Source organism: Lepus europaeus, chromosome 7 (genome assembly GCF_033115175.1).
Source record: "Lepus europaeus isolate LE1 chromosome 7, mLepTim1.pri, whole genome shotgun sequence".
Classification (NCBI taxonomy): Eukaryota; Metazoa; Chordata; class Mammalia; order Lagomorpha; family Leporidae; genus Lepus; species Lepus europaeus.
This window is the reverse complement of record NC_084833.1, coordinates 78970913-78993361: the sequence shown is the minus strand read 5'-3', so window position 1 is coordinate 78993361 and position 22449 is coordinate 78970913. Positions and strand designations below refer to the sequence as shown.

The 22449-nt window shown below is 35.4% G+C and overlaps 1 pseudogene; it reads left to right on the top strand.

The window, feature by feature from the left end:
• LOC133763861 (heat shock cognate 71 kDa protein-like) overlaps positions 1-21982 on the top strand; it is a 196815-nt pseudogene extending 174833 nt beyond the window's left edge.
• Positions 21983-22449: the final 467 nt, after the last annotated feature.

Below are 22449 nucleotides of genomic sequence, written 5' to 3'. Positions count from 1 at the left end.
GGTGGCAAGTATTAAAGGGAAGTGAAAGATAAGGCTTGGAGGTGGTGTTGTGCAACATAGGTTAATCCTCTGCCTACAGCACTGGCATCCTATTTGAGCACCTATTCTAGTCCTGACTGCTCCTCTTCCAATCCAGCTCTCTGCTATGGCCTGAGAAAGCAGTGAAAAATGGCCCAAGGGCGTGGGCTCCTGGGGAGACCCAGAAGAAGCTCCTGACACCTGGCTTTGCACCCACCCTGTTCTGGCTACTGCAGCCATTTGGAGAGTAAGCCAGCAGATGGAAGACCTTTCTCTCTGTCTCTCCCTCTCCCTGTCTGTAACTATATCTCTAAAATAAATAAATGAAATCTTTAAAAAAAGAAAGAAAGATAAGGCTGGAGATATGGGCTTCAACTGTGGCACTTGTACCCTATGTTGCTAATAGTTGTCCCAAACTATAATACATGAAAATTAAATTCCTCAAAGTTTTCATAATTTTTGCTTTAGTTGTAAATGTGCATTTTTAAAATTATAAAGATATTTATTTGAAAATAAAATAATATAGAAGAAGCTGATGTTATTTATAGATTTGACAAATATTTCATGCTCCAAGATGCTAACAAGAGGGGAAGCAGAGTGAGCATATTTGGGAACTCTGTACTACTTCATATTTTTGTTTTATAACTTAGAACTATTCTGGAATAAAAAGTTAAAAACTAAATACACCTAAATGTATATTAAAAATTCAAAACATGGCCATTGATTAGAGCTAAGAAAATATGTGTTTTGTATACTTGACACCAAAATAATTGATGCGTTTGTCATACAAACTTACAATAGACAAAGTGCAATATGAGCTTTTTCTTATTTTCTTCAAATATTCATCACAATGTCCAATGTCCTAATTCATACAAGTATTAGTTATATTCTTTCTTTAGCTCATAACTAAACTTTGATCTCTGTGAGAGCAAACATTTGTCTCTTGTTTTCAAGCATGTCTCCAGGGAATAACTCAAAGCAGAAACATAGCATTTGTTTAGGAAAAAAAAGAGCTGTTTAGTCAAATGATTATATATGTCACAAAAATTAAATACATGACTAAAATCTAGAAAATATTCTCAGAAAATGTGATATAATAAGAGAATACCAGAAAATTTAAAAATAAAATATTTTGTGTTAGGTTTAATCATGTACTGCACAATGATGTTTCTGTCAACAACACACCTTGTATATGACCATTGTCCCACAAGATTATAATTAAGATAAAATTCTTATTGTCTGGTGCTTTTGCAGCTATAGTGCAAAGCATTACTGACATGTTTGAGGTGATGGTGATGTAAAGAAAGCTACATTGCCACCCATAAAAGTATAGTGCATACAATTATCTGGAGTGCGTAACATTTGATGATGGTAAATAACAACATAACTAGTTTATGCATTTATTACACTTTACTTTTATTATTACTTTAGAATGTATTCCTACTTAGAAAAAATGCTTATCATAAAACAACATGCAGCACTTCACTGGCAGCAGTCAGCTACATCTCATGCTTACTATATTTCTTTTTTTAAAAAGATTTATATTATTTATTTGTAAAACAGAGTATAGAAAGAGATAGAGACAGAGAGAGAGGTCTTTCATCTGCCGGTTTACTCCCCGCAATGGCTGGAGCTGCGCCAATCTGAAGCTAGGAGCCAGGAGCTTCTTCTGGGTCTCCCATGCACGTGCAGGGGCCCAAGGACTTGGGCCATCTTCTACTGCTTTGCCAGGCCACAGCAGAGAGCTGGATCGGAAGAGAAGCAGCCGGGACTAGAACCGGAGCCCATATGGGATGTCGGTGCTTCAGGCCAAGGCTTTAAGCCGCTTCCCCACAGCGTCAGCCCCCTACTGTTTCTTAGTTACATCAAGAGGCTACCTTGAGTGATTGAGTTGTACCATCTATGTTTGAGTAGATATATCCTAAAATGTTCTCACAATGCCAAAAATACCTAATGGCCCATTTCTCAGAATATATCCCTAATGCTAATTGACACATGACTATATATATAGAAATAGCTTAAAGGTAAAATAAAGAGCATCCATGAATAAGTGAAAACTTTGACCAAAACAAGTGGCTTTTAATTTTTATTTGTTTTTGGAAGAGAAAGCCTGATCATAAAACAGCTAGTTCACAGTTGGAACTTTTTTCTTATGATGTAATTCATAACTGATTTTATGAAGATTCACTTTGTGTTTTCAAAGAAAACAGAAAGCATACAAGGACAAAGAAAAGGTCAATTTGATATATGAAGTAAAATAAACATCATAAGGAAATATCAACTTTCCTTTAGCAATCAATCACTAATTGTGTGTTAGCAAGCATGAGGTCATTTTTAACTGACAGCTCAATGGAAATAGATAAATTAGGTAGGAAGGCAGTGTTACTAAATTCAACACACCTATCAAGAATTGCTTCACTATTTCATGAAACTTAAAGATAGCTACATAAACAAAATACATAATAAAAAAAAACCTGCAGCATGCATATTAAAATACTTGTCTTTCAAAATGGCCTTGGACTGAATTTTCAATCAAATTTAACAAACTGAATTTTTGATAAGTTATCATATTTCACTTTCAAAGTAAAGAATTTGTCCCTAAATGGAAGAAACCTTCTTAGCTTAGTCTTCTTAGAAGTAGGCCCTTTTTGAAGGAAGAGTTCTTTTCATTCTGACTGCTAAAAATTCATCTGAATAAAAATTGCTTTAGGCATGAATTATATATGAATGTCGTCTCTTTTGGCATGGATGTCCATATACTCTGTTGGCTTCTACATGTCTATTGGAAAAAGAGATGATCATGATTTCCCAATCATTTTAACATATATTTATAACAATATTCAAGTAATAGAACTTATTCTTCTACCTTCATATAATATATCTCTAAGGATACAGACAAGTTGAGAACAATGATTTAAATGAAAATTTTTCATCAAGATACTAATAAATAAGAATTTGGATTTTAAGTTATGCATGTCTCCTTAGCAAGCTTAAACAAAAAAAAAAATGAGACAGGATAATTAGAAAATCTTAAATATTCTGGGGTAGGTGTTTGGCTCAACAATTAGCTCATATCCCATACTGAAGGGTCTGGGATAGAGTCCCAGACAATTCAAACCCAGCTTGCTGCTCATGACACCGTGGGAAACAGCAGATGATGGCTCAAATTCTTGGGTCCCAGCCACCATGTGGGCAACTTACGTGGGAACATGTGTTGCAGTTTACTGATGTCAGCAACCAGTGCTAATATAGCCAGGGGCAGGGGGGTAGCATGAGTCTGGATTGGAACCCTGGGGCTAGTCTGTGGTTACCCATGGGCCCAGTGAAAGTAGAGGGGGCACATTTATCTCACCCCAAGCTCCCCACAATAGCATCCACTGCCTGGCTGAGACAGGGTGGGCATCATTTTGTGTTTGAGCAAGAGCTGCAGAAGCCTTTGTGTGCATGCATAGCAACTAGCTGAGACAGGACACCATAATATCAGCAGTACTGACGGCAGTGGTGGGGAGAGAGCAACATTTGGCCAGTGGTTCTTATATATTGGTGTGATTCAGAGATTATAGTGGAGGGACTTTGAGCCTGGCTTTAAACACACTGACTTTGAGCCTGGCTGGGAGGTGGCTGGGTACCCACGAAGGACTGTGAGGTGACCCAGCCTCCCAAGATCAAGATGCCTAGGTGGAGCTGGCACAGGGAACATCTGCCTCTCTGAGAGGGTGCAGGGTATATCTGGATCTCTTGGTAATCACTAGGTATAGCTCCACACATTCGGAGCTCCTTGGTTGCCTGGGGTGGGTCACTGCAGTGGGAAACATGCTCAGATGAGGACTATTTTGAATACACTGGGGCTAACTACCTGGGTATTGCTCACTTTGGAGGAGTGCAGAAGAGGATGTGATCACACCAAGAGAGATGACCATTCCCCTCCTTCTTTCAACAACAGGAGATCAACCATGCCCAATTTGGGTGTTATCCTGGAGACTTACCCCACCTGGAAGCACTGACCAGAGATCCTTTTTGACAACCACCACACACCTCTTGGTATTCACTGAAAGTGCAGATATTCCACTAAGCCACAGAGGCATCAGAGAAAAAAACAACTAACTCCACAAATGCAGAAACTCAAGAAAAAGAATAAGGAAGACACCATGACCCCCTCACCAAAGTAACACAAGAACATTTCAGTATTATAATGTGACGATTAAGAGATTGATGAAATGCTGAAACAGAATGCAAAAAATTAATCAAAGGATTACTCAAAACCAATCAGAAGTAAATCCAGAAACGAAAGAAGACTATACATGACATGAATGAAAAGTTTACCAATGAAATTGAGATATCACAGAGAAACCAAAATGATACATTAGAAATGAAGAATTCCATAACTCTAATAAAAAATCAAATGGAAAGCCTGAACAGCAGACTTGCTGGCGCAGAAGAAAAAATATCCAAGCTAGAAGAAAATCTTTGGAAACCTTTCATTCAGAACCCCCCCCCCAAATGATGAAAATAGAAAACTTAAAAACGATTGAAGATTTATGGGATACTATCAAAAACCGAAAATATGGGTCTTGGGAATTCCTGAGGGTGTAGAGAGAATGGACTAGAATGCCTACTTAGTGAAATAATTACAGAAACTTCCCCAATTTGCAGAAAGAAGGGGACATCCAAGAACAGGAAGCACATAAAACTCCTAAGAAATGACCAGAAAAGATCTTCACCATGACACACTGTAGTCAGACTCTCCACAGTAAAACATAAAAAAAAAGATTCTAAAATTCACATGAGAGAAATGCAAGATTACTATCAGAGGATCTCCAATTAGACTCACAGCAGACTTCTATGTTTGATCTTAGCCAAAAGGCCGAGAAGCGATACACACAGCAGACTTCTCATCAGAAACCCCACAGGATACAAGAGAATAGCAAGATATAATCCAGTCTTTAAAAAAAAAAAAGTCAATCCAGAATTCATACACTGCAAAGCTCTCATTTATGAATGAATGAAGCTAAAATAAAAGCCTTCCATAACAAACAGAAATTCAATGAATTTGTCATCACCAATCCAGCCTTATAAAGATGCTTAAGGATGTGCTACACACAGAAACACAGAAAGACAGCCATCATTATGAAAGAATGTGAAGGCAGAAAGCTCCTCAGTAAAAGCAGAAAAGATATCCAAAGAAAACAAAAGGAATATTTATGAAAAATGGCAGGGCCAAGCTGTTATTTATCAATAGTCACCTTTAATGCAAATGGCCCCAACTCTCCAGTTAAAAGATACAGACTGGCTGAATGGATTAAAAACAAAACTCATGTTTGCTGCCTAAAAGAAACATATCTCACCAACAAGGATACATACGGACTGAAAGTAAAAGGATGGAAAAAGATATACCATGCAAACAGAAAGCAAAAAGGGTACGTTGCACCATCCTAATATCAGACAAAATAAACTTTAACACAAAAACTGTTAAAAGGGACTAAGAAGGGTACTATGTAATGACTAAGGGATCAATTAAAAAAAAGATGTGACTATAATAAATCTATATGTACCCAATTACAGGACACATGGCTATTAAAAGAAATATTAATGGATCTAAAGGGAGACATAGACTCCAATACAACAGTAACAGGGTACTTCAAAATCCCACTTTCATCAATGGACAGATCAACTAGAGAGAAAATCAATAAAGTCACAACAGAGCTAGTCAACACTATGGAACAAATGGATCTAATGGGTATCCACAGAACTTTTCAGCCCATAGTTGCAGAATACACATTTTCTTCTCATCAGTTAATGGAACATTCTCTAGGACAGACCATATGCTAGGCCATAAAGCAAGTGCCAACAAATAAAAAAAAAAAATCAAAACTATACTATGCATCTTCTCTGACCACAGTGGAATGAAGCTGGAAATCAACAACTCAAAAACATCTAGAACATATACAAACACATAGAGACTGAATAATATGTCCTGAATGAACAGTGGGTCATAGAAGAAATCAAAAGAGAAATCGAAAAATTCTGGGAATGAATGAAGAAGATAATACAACATATCAAAACTTACAGGATACAGCAAAAACAGTGTTAAGAGAGAAGTTTATAGCAATCAGTGTCTACATAAAGAAATTGAAAGGTACCAAAAAAAATGAGCTATCAACACATCTCAAGGTCCTAGAAAAACAACAACAAACCAAACACAAATTAGTAGGAAAAAAGAAATAATTAAAATTAGATAAGACAGAAACAAAATTTAAACCAAAAAAAAGTACAAAAGATCAATGAAATGAAGAGCTGTATTTTGAAAAAATAAAGAATAATGATACATCATTGGCCCAAGTAACCAGAAAAGAGCAAGAGGACCCAAATCAAAAAATCAGAGATGAAAAAGGAAATGTAAAAACAGATACCACAGATAAAAAGAATCATCAGGAATTATTACAAAGAGCTGTATGCCAACAAATTTGAAAATCTAGAAGAAATAGAAAGATTCCTGAACACATACAATCTACCAAAATTGAGTCATGAAGACATAGAAAACCTTAACAGAGGAATAACAAAAACATAGATTGAATCAATATTGAAGCCCCTCCCAACAAAGGCCAGGACCAGACAGCTTCATTGTGGAATTTTACCAGACATTTAAAGCAAAACTAATTCCAATTCGTCTTGAGCTATTCAAAATAATTGAAAAGGTGGGAATCCTCCCATACTCCTTCTATGAAGCCTGTATCACCTTAATTCCTAAGCCAGAAAAACATACAACAGAAAAGATAACTATACACCAATAACCCTGATGAACATAGATGCAAAAGTCCTAAAAACAATACTAGCCATTCGAATCCAATAACATATCAGAAAGATCATTAACAAGGATCAAGTGGGATTTATCTCTGGTATGCAGGGATGATTCACATTAACAAACTGAAGAACAAAAACCACATGGTTATCTCAATAGATGCAAAGAAAGAATTTGATAAAATACAACATTTCATGATGAAAACCTTAAGAAAATCGGGTATAGAAAAAACATTCCTCAACACAATCAAGGCAAATTGTGACAAACCCATGGCCACCATCCTATTCAATGAGGAAAAGCTGGAAGCATTCCTACTAGGATCTGGAACCAGACAAGGCTTCTCACTCTCACCATTGCTATTTAATAGACCTGGAAGTTTTAGCCAGAGTCCTTAGGCAAGAAAGAAAAATTAAAGTAATACTAATCAGAAAGGAGGAAATAGAACCATTCCTATTTGGAGAAGACATGATTCTATATATTGCGAATCCAAAAGACTCCATTCAAAGACTATTGGATCTCATAAAAGAGTTTGGTAAAGTGAAAGGACATAAAATCAACAACAACAACAAAAACAGCCTTTGTATACACAGACAATGCCATGGCTGAGCAAGAAATTTTAAGACCACTACCATTCACAATAGCTACAAAATAATTAAATACCTTGGAATATATTATATCAAGGATTTCAAAGATCCCTATGATGAAAAATACAAAACACTAAAGAAAGAAATAGAAGATGACATTAAAAAGCAGAAAAATCTTCCATGTTCATGGATTGGAATAATCAACATCATTAAAATGTCCATACTTCTAAAAAAAATTTACAGATTCATTGGGATGCCAATGAAAATAACAATGACATTCTTTGCAGATCTAGAAAAAAAAGATGCTAAAATTCATTTGAAACACAAGAGACCCTGAATAGCTAAAGCAAACTTATACAACAAAAACAAAGTCAGAGGAATCACAATACCAGATTTCAATACATACTACAAGGCAGTTATAATCAAAAGAGCCTGGTACTGGCACAAAGACAGACATATATAATAGAACAGAATAGAAACTCCAGAAATCAATCTACACATCTACAATCAATTTATCTTTGACAAGAGAGCTGAAATCATTCCGTCATGAAAGGACAGTTTCTTAAACAAATGGTGCTGGGAAAAATGGATCTTCATGTGCAGAAGTATGAAATTAAACCCCTACCTTACACCTTACAAAAAAATCTACCAAAATGTATCAAACACCCAAATCTACTACCCAATATCATTAAATTACTAGAGAATAATGGAGAAACTCTGCCAAGATATTGGCATAGGCAAAGACTTCTTGGAAAAGACCCCAGAAGCACAGGAGATAAAATGTACAATTGGGATTATATTAAGCTGAGAAGCTTCGGCACTATAAAAGAAATGCTCAGCAAAGTGAAGATACAACTGAGAGAATAAAAGAAAATATTTGCAAACTACAAAACTGATAATATCCAGAATCTATAGAGAGCTCAAGCAATTGAACAACAAAAAGACAGACAATCCAGTTAAGAAATGGTCAAAGGCGATTTTGATCAGCCCTCAAGGCATTCAGATCTGGCTGAAGAGCCCATGAGAGTATTGTAGGCATGGAAAGCCAAGATATCATGGGAAAAAAAAAAAAAGACCTAAATGAATGATCTCTGTGAGTGAGATCCCAGTGGAAAGAACGGGGCCATCAAAGAAGGAGGTACCCTTCTCCGAAGGGAGGAGAGAACTTCCACTTTGACTATGACCCTATCAGAATAAGATCAAAGTCAGCGAACTCTAAAGGCTTCCATAGCCCTGGCAACTCATGACTAGAGCCTAGGGAGATTACTGACGCCATGAACAGGAGTGTCAAATTGTTAAGTCAGCAACAGGAGTCACTGTGTACTTACACCCCATGTGGGATCTGTCCCTAATGTGTCGTCTAAAGCCAAGTGATGCTATGACTGGTACTGAAACAGTATTTTTATACTTTGCGTTTCTGTGTGGGCGCAGACTGATGAGGCCTTTGCTAATTATATACTGAAGTGATCTTCTGTATATAAAGAGAATTGGAAATGAAAAAAAAAAAAAAACAACAACCTGGTGTTAAAATGGAAATGGCATAGAAAATTAATTAATTTGAAAAAAAAATTATGTAGGATCTCTGTCTTTAATGTGCTGTACATTGCTATTTAATGCTATAATTAGTAATCCAATGGTAGTTTTTTCACTTTATGTTGCTATATGGGCAAAATGTTGAAATCTTTACCTAATATATACTAAACTGATCTTCTGTATACAAAGAGAATTGAAAATGAATCTTTACATGAATGGAAGGGGAAAGGGAGCGGGAAAGGGGAGGGTTGCGGGCGGGAGGGAAGTTATGGGAGGGGGGAAGCCATTGTAACCCATAAGCTATACTTTGGAAATTTATATTCATTAAATAAAAGTTTAATAAAAAAAAAAGATGTTAAAAAAAAGTACGTAAAAAATTAAAATGAGTTATCCATTTGTAAAAAAAAAAAAAAGAAAAGAAATGGTCAAAGGACATGAATAGGCATTCTTCAAGACAGAAAATTCAAGTGGCCAATAGATACTTGAAAAAATGTTCAGGATTACTAGCCATCAATGAAATGCAAATCATAACCACAATAAGGTTTCAGCTCACCCCAGTTAGACTGGATCTCATACAGAAATCAACAAACATCAAATTCTGGCAAGGATAGGAAGAAAAAGGTAACCTAATCCACTGTTGGTGGGCATGTAAACTGGTACAGCCACTGTGGAAGACAGTATGGAGATATGTCAGAAATCTGAATACAGTCCTACCATATGATCCAGCCATCCCTCTTCTGGGAATTTATCCAAAGTAAAAGAAATCAGCATATGAAAGGGTTACCTGTATTCCCATGTTCATTGCAGCACAATTCACAATAGTTAAGATATGGAATCAACCCAGATGTCCATCAACTGTTAACTAGATAAAGAAATTATGGTATATAAACACTGTGGAGTACTACTCAGCTGTAAAATAAAAGTGAAATCCTGCCTTTTGCAACAAGATGGACACAACTAGATATTATACTTAGAGAAAGAACCCAGTCCCAAAAACACACAGATATCATATATTTTCCCTGATCCAAGGTATCTCATAGAGTACCTATAGTGTATTGGAGTGAAATGTACATTTTGAGATGCAATGATTGTTTATAACCCTTGTCTCTTACATTGAGGAACAGTGATTTTTTTTTTATCTTCGTACTATTTGTTGAGCTATTATACTTCGGGCAAAGTTAACTTTATGATCATTAAGTAAACTGAAAATAGATCTTCGTAAAAATTAAGAGTAGGAATGGAGAGGGAGGAGAAGAAGTGTTGGTGCATGGGCAAGAGGGGGGTAGGGGGGAAGTGTCACTCTCTTCCTTAATCTGTATATATGAAATACATGAAACTTGTACAAATTAAATAAAATTTAAAAAGGAGAATTGTAACTCATGATATAGAGGCTTCTCAATACCAGATGCAATTTTACCTAATAAATATTAAATGAGGAGACTGAAAAAAAAGGTTGAGTAAAGAATCAGCAAAGAAAGACATTAAATGATTTTTATTTATTGTTTCAAATTTCAAAATATTAAAATCCATGAAAAATATGAGCCAGCTGGTGAGCTTCAGTTAACATGAAATTTCCATTAACCAAAATACTTTAGCCTAAAGCATACCATAGAAATATAGTTTATCAAACAGTTCAGAATATTAGACTTTAAAAATAATTAGATGTTCAGCTTTGAATACACAGTAATCATAAATGCACTAAAATATATATTCTTTAAATTTACTTGTTATTGAAATTAATGTTTTGTCTAGAGAAATATGGAGTTTTTCTGATTAAAACTGATAGAGAATTGTTTTCCCTTTTTTTAATCTTACATTCTAAATTTAACATCTATTCTTTTAATCTTCCTTCCAAATTCAGTCCTTAAACATCTATTCCCAAGATACCATTCAAATCCAGATATTTAGATCACAAATGCAACTGTAACCTTTTTAGGACCAAAATCAAAATCCCAATCTTCTCTGCCTCCTTACAAAATTATCTACTATTTGCCACTCTTCTCTAGCTTAGCTTCCTCACACACTTGATTGGCTCATACCCTTAGCAAGAAAAATCAAATATTTGTAAATCAGAAAAGATTAAAACAGATTTGTAAGTCTCGAAAAGCTGTAAGTACAAAAATGAAAAGGATGGGTAGGGAGGAGACAATGGATAATCAGGTAAAATAGGGAAAGTGGAAATGTAGGAGAAGGGAGAAGCAGCAGAAAATAAAACATGCAGACAGATAAGTGAATGAAGAAGAGCCACTGAGAGTGCTATTCCCAAAGCTATCACAGTAACTTTATTAATGACCTCTAATCTTTCTCCTCAATTAACCATTTGAGGGAGAGCCTTTATTAGGTTCAATTTAAGCCTCAAAGCATAAAGCACATTAGCTATTGTAATGAATTTAATGGGTGCTTAGTAATAATCTTCATCACTAGTAAGAAAAAAACAAGCTTGCATTTAATCACAACTCCAAACAGAATTGCAGATATAACTCTGAAATAAATCAAATTCATGCTATCATTGCATGACATATACAATGGATTCTGAAGAATGCAGTTATATTTACTACATACATAATTGCAGCCTTTTTTCTAATTATATCATAACATGACTGTAACTAACCAAATTGCAGTGGTTTTATAGTCTTTCCCAGTCAATCTATGTTTGGTTAAATATATTGGATAAGTAGGCTTTTTTTTAGTTTTAGCATGTTCTTAATCTGTTTGTAATTTCCTGCCATTTTGTTTACAATATACAATGTTGTAGAATGTTGTATCCTCATTTTTAAAATGCCATAAAATCTCATACAATAATTAGGTCAAGCATTATGTAAAACTTATTTTTTATTCAGTTAGTTAGTAATAGATGCTTCTGTCCACATTTTGAACAAAAAGAAATAAAACAAGTGTATTATTGCCCAAAATTTAAAAATAAAAGATAAAAGCAGGAACTTCCAAGAGCAAGAGTTTGGCATAACAGTTAAGCCCTAACTTGTGACACTGGCATTCTTCATGGGAGTGCTTGATTGGAGTCCAGCCACTGCCTCCAAACCACTTCCTGCTAATGTGCACCCTGGGAGACAACTGATGATGACCCATGTACTTGAGTACCTCCCACTTATGTGAGAGACTCAGATTGAGTTCCAAACTTTGACTTCATCAAACCCTGGCTGTCGTAGGAATTTCAGAAGTGAATCAGTGAATGGAAAATATCATTCTCTCTGTCTCTCTGGCACTCTGTTTTACAAATAAATAAAACCTTTAAAAAACAGGAATTTCTAAGTCTAAAAACAATTAGTTTTGAAATTTTGGTAGAATTATATCAATGTATTTTTGAAATTTGAATGTCTATTTGGAGACTGTACTTTACTAGCTTCTCAAAATGAAGGATCAAATATAATTTTTTTTCCAATCATCAAGGCAAAGGAAAGATCAACACAGACATAAGAGGTACTAAATTCCCTTATATGAAAGAGTGTTAGTACAAATGATCCGCAATTTATGATAATTCCATTTTATTAGATTTCAACTACAAAATGATACTTCTTTCACAGTCAGTACAATATTCAATAAATTATATAAGATATTCAACAACTTTACTATAAAATAAGCTTTATATTTGATTATTTTACCCAACTGTAGGCTAATAAAAGTATTTCAAAGAAATTTAAGGTAGGCTAAACTAAGCTGTGATGTTAGGTAATTTACATGTATTAAATCATTCCAACTTAGGATACTTTAATTTACAATGGGTTTATCAAGATATAACCCTCCAGAAAGTCAAGGAACATCTGCTGTTGACTTTGACTTTCTTGAAGACAAAGTTGCTTAAAAAGAAACTAATTTTATTATGGAATTGAAAACTCTGCATTGAGGTTCAGGTGAGAAGCATAGGTACATATGTGCAATCTAGCTGGGGTATTAGTTTCACATCTAAGCAGATGGAATAAATCAATTGTTTAAATTGTCATCCAGAGAGGTTGCATTTCAGAGGTTTCAAAATAGTCTATTAGAATTTGATTTTTAATTTTATTATTTTTTAATTATGATAAAATATACATATCAATTTAAAATCTTAACCATTTTTTGATGATTGTATGGTTAGTTTTAAGTATACTCACATTGCATTACATCAATATCCCCACTTTCTTTTGCAAAATTTAAACTATATTCATATACCAATTCTCTATTCCCCCTCTTCTTACTCCTAGCAGCTACCATTATACTTTCTGTTTCTGTAAGTTTGACTCTGCCAGATAACTCATATAAGTGAAATCATACAGCATTTATCTTTTTGTAATGGCTTGATTTCATGTAGCAAATGCCCTCCAGGTTCTTTCACATTGGATAATGTGTCAGAATTTTCTTCCCTTTTAGGGCTGAACCATACTTCATTGTATGTATATGCCACGTTTTGTTTTTCCATTCACTTGTTGTTGGACACTGGAGTTGCTTCTACCTTTTGGCTATTTTGAAATAATGTTGCTCTGAATGTGAGTATACATATGTTTTAAATATTTAAATGTTTTAAGTATTTAAAATAACTAAGAATGATAAGCAAACATCAAAATATGTTGTAAGCTAAATTTTTACCTGCTGTTGATCTCACGTATATAAATGGGGTTATGTATTAACCTTGAAAAAGAAGTTTAACTGCTCTCATATTTAATATCTGAATTCATTGTAATTATGTTATATATATAAATAAACATCCACATACAAAAGTAAATATCTATAAATAAATACCTACAAAGATTATACTGTAAACTCGCCTCTTATTTAAATTCAGACCTGTACATTTCTCCTTATTAATAGCATATGCTACTAAAGCACTGAGGTAACATACTCAACTTCAAGCCAGTAGACTTTAGTACTTTGTTTCTTCATGGAGTAACAATCTGTATGACAAGTAAATGAATAATTTATTATATGATGAAAATGTCACACTGTGGTTTCATGGTTACTGCATAAAATATACTTACTGACTCAATTTTTAACTCTTAGAGGAACACCAACAAAGGTTACATAATAGTGGGAGATTTCCGCAATGGTTTACACAAAATGTCTTTTATCAACTATTATTTTTCTCCTAAACTTTGTCACCTTTGTGAATACCACATCTTTCACAACAGGACAAGCATCATCTCTTCCATAAAGCTTCATTGATATAACTCTTCCGCAATCTCACAAGCAGAGCTGTTCTCTTCATGTTTAAAGATTTTATTTTAAGTAAATGTTACAGAAAGAAAGGAGAGACGGAGAGATAGAGAGATCTTCCATCCACTGGTTCACTCCTTAAATGGCCTCAACAGCTGGAGTTAGGGCAGTCTGAAGCCAAGAGCCAGGAGCTTCTTCCAGGTCTCCTACTTGGGTGCAGAGGTCCAAGGATTTGGGCCATCTTATGATGCTTTCCCAAGCATATTAGCAGGGACCTGGATCCACTACACTACAGTCCAGCACCTTATTTTTTATGCCTGCTTTAGCTTTACATACTTTAAGCTTCTTTATTAAGAGGCTATGTCAGCCGGCACTGCGGCTCACTAGGCTAATCCTCCACCTGCGGCACCAGCACACCGGGTTCTAGTCCTGGTTGGAGCGCTGGATTCTGTCCCGGTTGCTCCTCTTCCAGTCCAGCTCTCTGCTCTGGCCTGGGAGTGCAGTGGAGGATGGCCCAGGTCCTTGGGCCCTGCACCCGCATGGGAGACCAGGAGAAAGCACCTGGCTCCTGGCTTCAGATGGGCGCAGCGCGCCAGCCGCAATGCACTGGCCATAGCAGCCAACTGGGGGGTGAACCAACGGAAAAAGGAAGACCTTTCTCTCTGTCTCTCTCTCTCTCTCACTGTCTAACTCTGCTTGTCAAAAAAAGAAAAAAAAAGAGGTTATGTCATATTCACTATTTTGTCACCAGTCTGTCACACATTAATCACACAATAAATGACTGGATAAAAATATGATTGCATAAATAACATAAAAACTCTTTTGACTTATGTTTCCTCAAAGTCTAATACGGAAACCTACACAAACATCAAAAATTATAATAGATAGCTTCAGTGTGATATAGAACATTGCCCAAAACTCATTAGAGATGTTGCTAAAAAGTGCACCCTTCACAAAAAAACCCGAGTGCTTTCCTGACATGCAGAAAGCCAAACACTGACAAAAAAAGTCTAGAAGAAAGTAGTTTACTGCAATGCATATAGCAAGAAGTCAGGTTACTTAATTCCTGGGCTCCCCAAGAGGTTGTAGTAAAGATTTTTTTTTTAACTTTTATTTAATGAATATAACTTTCCAATGTACAGCTTATGGATTACAATCGCTTCCCCCTCCCATAACTTCCCCCCACCCGCAACCCTCCCCTCTCCCGCTCCCTCTCCCTTTTCATTCACATCAAGATTCATTTTCAATTCTCTTTATATACAGAAGATCAATTTAGTATATATTAAGTAAAGATTTCAACAGTTTGCACCCACATAGAAACACAAAGTGAAACATACTGTTGGAGTACTAGTTATAGCATTAAATCACAATGTACAGCACATTAAAGACAGAGATCCTACATAAGGAGCAAGTGCACAGTGACTCCTGTTGTTGACCCAACAAATTGACACTTTAGTTTATGGCGCCAGTAACCACCCTAGGCTCTCGTCATGAGTTGCCAAGGCTATGGAAGCCTTCCAAGTTCGCCGACTCTGATCATATTTAGACAAGGTCATAAAAGACAGGGTGAGGATAGTAACCAATGATCCTAAGAGTGGCATTAACCAGGTCTGAACAATTATACAGCATTGGAAAGGCAGAGTTACACACACAAACACAAAGAAAGAGAGCGAGATGGAGGGAAAGAGAAAGAGATCATCTGCTGGTTTCACTCCCCAAATGGTAGCAACAAACAGAGCTGGGCCAATCAGAAGCCGGGAGCCAGGAGCTTCTTCTGGGTCTCCAACGTGGGTGCAGGGGCCCAAGAATTTGGGCCATCCCTGCTGCTTTCCCAGGCACATTAGGAGAAAGCTGGATAAGAAGTGGAGCAGCCATGCCTCAAACTAGTGGCCATATGCAATGCCAGGGCAGCAGATACCAGATATACCCACTACACTGCAGTGTTGGCTCCAGTAAAGATTTTTATGAGTTAAAGGTTGGGTGGGAGGTATGTATTCAGCATGTGTACAGGTTCCTAGCTGGTCAATGGTGCTTTTGGCTTTCCTTTTATTGGTTATTGATACCATGTTCATCAGGGAATCTTTATGATAGCCATATTAGTTTCAGTCAGTCTGAGGGATGCACACAGGTCCTAGTTACTTTCTGCCCTTGACCTGGAATTTCTCAAAAACAAACCCCTGAGACACTACCGAGCATCAAGATGTTATCTATTAGAGAAGCAAATGACCTCATGAGTCTGGTGATTAGAAACTTGTAGGGCCAACTGCAACACTCCCTCAATTCAGTGAGTTAATTTTAGCAAGTGGTTGATTAATAATCATAATTCAGCACAAGGAAACTTTAAGCTAAGGGAAGGAAGCTTGGAGTCTTGGGTCTGATCACAGCTAGCATCCACATTTGAAGCAATTTATAGGGGACTCCATTCAAGTGGTTGACTTGTGTATATTCTGTTATTTCCAGATAGGTCAAAGAAAAACAAAAACTACATAGTTGGTTTTTTACATCCCCCAAATATTAATATCAAAATGAAAATACTATACTAAGGACAATATAAAATTAGTCAAACTACCCATAATTGCGGTTCAGTGAGATACTAGCAGAAAATTTCCCAGGTTTGGAGAAGGACAGAGGCATCTTAGTACAGGAAGCTTATAGAACCACTAATAAACATGACCAAAAGAGATCCTCACCACGACATGTTGTAATCAAACTCACCACAGTGAAACATAAAGAAAAGATCCTAAAATGTGAAAGAGAGAAACGTCAGATTACTCTTAGAGGATCTCCAATTAGACTCACAGCAGACTTCTCATCAGAAACCCTACAAGCTAGAAGGGAATGGCGAGACATAGCCCAGGTACTAAGAAAAAAAAAAAAAACTGCCCAGAATACTATATCCTGCAAAGCTCTCATTTGTGAATGAAGGTGAAATTAAGACTTTTCATAGCAAACAGAAACTGAAAGAATTTGTTGCCACTCATCCTGCCCTGCAAAAGATGCTTAAAGATGTGTTACACACAGAAACACAGAAACATGGCCACCAATATGAAAGAAGGTAAAGGAAGGAAACCTCACAGCAAAAGATCACAGGAAGCTCAATTTCTCCTTGACATAGAATTAAACTCTGATGCTCTGTTAAATCAATGTGTTAAAGTAATCTATTATGTTCTCTTGATGTCTGTTAAATTCTAATTGTTCAAAAACAGCTGCATTTTTATTAAGAGCTAGGGGTTATTTAAATATGTGCTTATTTTCAAAGATTTGAATAATTACCTTGTAACGATCAAATTTGGTCTATGTTATGTCATGATTTTAAGGAATCTTATTTCAACCAGATATTTTGGATTTTGAGTCTTCTTGGCATTCTTGACAGGCATTCAAAAAATCAAAGTTTCAAACAATCTGGTCTTTAAAATTTCCAGTAAATCCTGGACTTTGGTTTTTCCAGTTTGGGCTCAACTGAAAAAATCGAAGGACCTATGTCTCTCATCTTATAGAGACACCAACTAATCAGGCTATTTGGATTATATTAGAAGGACTGTCAAGATGTGATGTGGTACCAGACTTTAAGTTTCTATAATGGAAAATGCTATTAATACAAATGTTTGAGAATTAAAAAGTCTAATGATCTTGTGTTACTAGACATGATAGTTATCTTAATGAGAAAGCCCCAGAGGCCTAAAGGGTTAAATACTTGTAAAATCCTACAGGTGCTTTCAAAAATACTGTGAAGTAAGCAAGTGCCTCTTGTTGGTTGATGAGTTTATAATTTTAAACATGGCGATTTAAAGTCTTTTGTCATCCATAGTTATATATGATGTGCTGCTCATAAAACTAAAGCATTGTTGGTTCTGTGTTTAGCTGTCCTCCTATAGGTTCCTATGGACTTTTTCCAGCCACTTTTATTGTATTCAGTACTTTGGGGTTTACTTTCATATAAACTACTTTCATGAGAAATATTGAGAAACTGTCCCATCAAGGAAAATTTATTTTTATCATGACTAGTATTCTGTAATTAACAATGCTTGTAGATTAGAACAGCTGTATTTTTAGACATTAATAAATGGTAAAATAGACTAAATAACAGAATACAAGCAACTCAATTGGAAGTTGGACCTAGTATTTGAAATTCTGAATTGCTCTTTGTATGTTAGTCATGTCTTTTCCCTCTAGAGTAAGGTCAGCATGAAAGAGCTGAAGTAGATGGAGGAATGATGAATGTAATGAGAGGAAGAGGTGCGGAAATTATTCTGAAACCCATGATTTAGGTTTCAAATAAAGATACTTTCTAAAGGAAATGAAACTGGTGATATCAGTTTGCTCCCTAGCAACTACTGTAGTGGAGATGCAATTTGAATGCATCAGCGTGTTTCACATATTGGGACTCTCTGTGGAAATGTATAATGAGCTCCTGTTGGGGCAGTTTTTCACATCATGTTTCAGTGCTAGGGCATGCATTTATCCAGTTGTCTGCAGCATCCTGAACTGCTCAACAAATTTTAAACATTTTAGAGATAAAAACAGTCTGAGGATTTTCCTAAGTACTCTCCAAGGTATTGGACTAATAACAAAATGGAGACCCAAATCTTGAGAGTGGAAGCTTACATTACTTGAGTACCCTGCTATACAAGAAACTGGCTGCTATTTACATGGAATATCACATGTCAGGTGGTTGTTGATAAGCTTATATCAGAAAGAAATAGACATTGTCATTTAATCAAAATTTAACTTATTGGTACGAAATTTGAGTGTTAGCACAAAGTCAGTTGTGTTTAATGGCTGATTTCCAATTAAGACATTTTAATTTTCCCATCTTCTTAACAGTTCACTGCTAAAAAATCCATTCATAAAAATTAAACACAATGTGATGAATTCAAAAATATATCTTTATCTGTTTCCATTTGCTTGTCTTTTTTTTTTAGTATACTTTTTAAAGATAAGAAGTGAAGAAGTACTGCCATCTACTGGTTCATGAGAAACATTCCTGAAATAGTTGAACAGGAGCTAGTACTATAATAGCTTTGTGGAAGACATCCTTGGAGACAAAAGAAAAGGTTGTGATGCTTTAAGCTCTTTAAATGAAACCCTGGTTAATACATTATTCATTCATGCATGCACTTCAACACAACTGAATTGAGAACCTACTAGTACCGCCAAGCACTGAGCTGAACCCCTAGAACTGACTAAATCATGTTACTTGATAGAAAAATCATTTCATTTTCTTTCCTTCTTCTTTTTTGTACTATCAATAGTATATGAATATGTTTTTGTGGAATTCACTTGAGTTAATGGATTGAGCTTCTGAGGATAATTTCTCAAAAATATTAAATATTTACAGGCTATGCTGCCAGCAAAGTCCCAGGAGAACAACAAAAGCATACAAATCTTATAAATACCTTCTCCTTCACTCATTCAAATTCAATCTACTTATTTTAAGATATTAATAATCCATTTAAATATTACCATTCACAAAAGAATGGAGTAAAGATAGAAAAGTAATTCTGGTGAATGTGCTCCTTAATAGGAAACATAGTGTAGGAATATTAGAAGCAGTACAGAATGGACACAGATATTGATTACACAACATTAATAGTGATTTATGCATCAAGAATATTCAGCACATACCTGAGGACTTTAGCAAGCTTTCTCTAATATCTAAACTACTGAATCCAGCAAACCAGAAGCTCACTCAGGCATTCAAAAAAACCTACAATACACATGACATGAAAAAATAGTAAAAAGGAATTCTTAGATAAACATTAGCAATTAATAGTATCTCAGTTACATACTTTGTTATTTTTCCCATGAAATCTTAATCCTAATATATATCAACCTATAAGATTATCAACTTTTAAGATGATATACAGATATTTCATTATCACAAACTCATGCTTCTCATTCTCCATTAGGCCATGGATATAATACTCATAATCCCCCTTGCTGACTGAAAGAAGATCTATCTTTAACTTCTTCTGTAAATTTAAGTCACAACATAATGATTAAACTCTTATAGGTCCCTAACACATTTGTATTAAGAGATTGAATAAATATCATTGTTTTCCCACAGGAAAAGAGAAGCTCCTATCAGTGATATGTCAGTGCTCCATTTTACTGCTTCCAAAATCTTATTACTTTATAAAACAAAAGATATTTTAGTGAAATCATTTTATACTTACAGAAGAGTTGCAAATAGAAAGAGTTCTCATATTCCCTCTCTCACATTCCCTTAATTAAGATTTATTTATTTATTTATTTATTTTCAATTTATTTTAAATGCAGAGAGAGAGTAACTCATTCCCAAATACCCACAACAACTCAGGCTGGAATAGGCCAAAGCCAAGAACACAGAACTCCATCATGAGGTCCCACATGTGTGACAGGGATTCAAGTCCTTGAGCCATCCCTTGCTGACTCCCCAGGTTGTGTGTTAGGAGGAAATTGGATTGGAAACAGAGTTGGGACTCAAACCCCAGCACTCTGATATGAGATACAGGCATCTTGAGTAGCATCTCAATAGTAGTGCCAAACAGCAGGTCCCTAGATCTCCTTTAATGCTAATATTTCACATAACCAGTATATAATTATTAAAAGTAAGAACTGTAGCATCACTACAACACTATTAACTAACCAAACTAAACTAAATCAGATCCTTGCTTCACTCCATCATATTCATATCTCTCCTACTATTCCCAACCTCAGTAAAGGTTACCACCATTCATTGATTTTAAAAGTTAAAAGCATATAAGTCATAAAGAAATAAACTTGTCCCTATTTTCATAGGACATGATCCTATAAACAGAAACCCCTAAAGACTCCATGAAAAAAAAACTGATATAGGTAATAAACAAATGCAGTAAATTTGTAGAATACAAAATAAACATAAAAATCAGCTGTGTGTCTATTCAGCAACAATGAAATATCTGAAAAGGAAACTCAGAAAGTAATCTCATTTACAAAGCATCAAAAAGAATAACATGCTTAAGAATAAGCTTGATTAAGGGGTGAAAATTTGTATACTAAAAATTATATAGTATTGATGAAAGGTATCAAAGAAGATATAAATAAATGAAAAGATGGCTGTGCTCATAGATTAAAAGGATTGATATTGTTAAAAGGTCCATCCTACTTAAAGTGATCTACAACTTAAATGCAATTTCTATCAAAATCTCGATGGCATTTTTAAAGGAATAAAAAAATACAAATTTATAAATAATCACAAAAGAACCTGAAGATCCAAATCAACGCTGAAAAGGAATAAAACTGGACGCACCACGCTTTATGATTTCAAAATGCAACACAAAGCTATGAGTAAACTTGTACAGCACTGATGTAAACACATATATAAAAATCAACAAAAGAGAATAGAGAATCCAGAAATAAACCCATGCATAAATGATCTTTCTCAATGTACTAAAAATACACAGGGTGGAGAAGAGCTTCTTCAATAAAACAGTGTTGGAAAAACTGGATATCCACGTGCAACAGGGTGAAATTTGAGCAACATGTTACATCATACCACAAAAAAAAAACCTGAAAATGGACTAACTCATAAACATAAGACATGAAACCATAAAACTCCTAGGAGACAAGAGAGGAGAAGGTCTTCATGACATTAGTCTAGGCAGTTGATGGAATGAGGATGTAAGTCTCAGCAATTTAGATTTCTTGTTACCCCTGACTTCTTTCAAGAGACTAGTTCAGTCTCACACTCTGTATTGTTCCCCCACCCCACTCCCTGCATTCTTCCCCAGGTTTGGAAGACAGTGAGCTAAATCTGAAGAACCAATATGGAGAAGCTTATCCTTGCCTACTGACCCCCACAAAAGGGCCCAGCCTGCTGGGGTCTGGGCCTCTGCCACGTGTTCAGTCTGTGAGCATGATGGTAGTTGGACAACCTCTGTGAGTTTATTTTCTCTGAATAAATTCGGTCTGGATACAAGTTTATATTCTATCTCCTCTCTGTTTTGTACCTTTTCCCTTACATATTGGTGCCCCCTGTGAGGTGGCAATAATCTGTGCCTTTTTTCCTAATACTTTGCACCAATCTGTGCCTCTTTTCCTAACAAAGCAATGATCTCATGGATATGACAACAAAAGCAAAACTAGAGAAGTGGAAACATATCAAAATAAAAAGTTTCTTAGAAGCAAAGGAAATAATCAAGAGTGAAAATGAAACCTGTCTAATGAAAGTATTTGCAAATCATATATCTAAAAGGGGTTAATCTCCCAAATATGTAATTTCTACAACTCAAAAGTAGAAAAAAACTAATAGTATGATTATAGATAGACTAAAGATGTAAGTAGATGATTCTTTAAAGAATCCATACAGGTATCTGAAAAAAGGCTCAATGTCACCAAAGCATCAGGGAG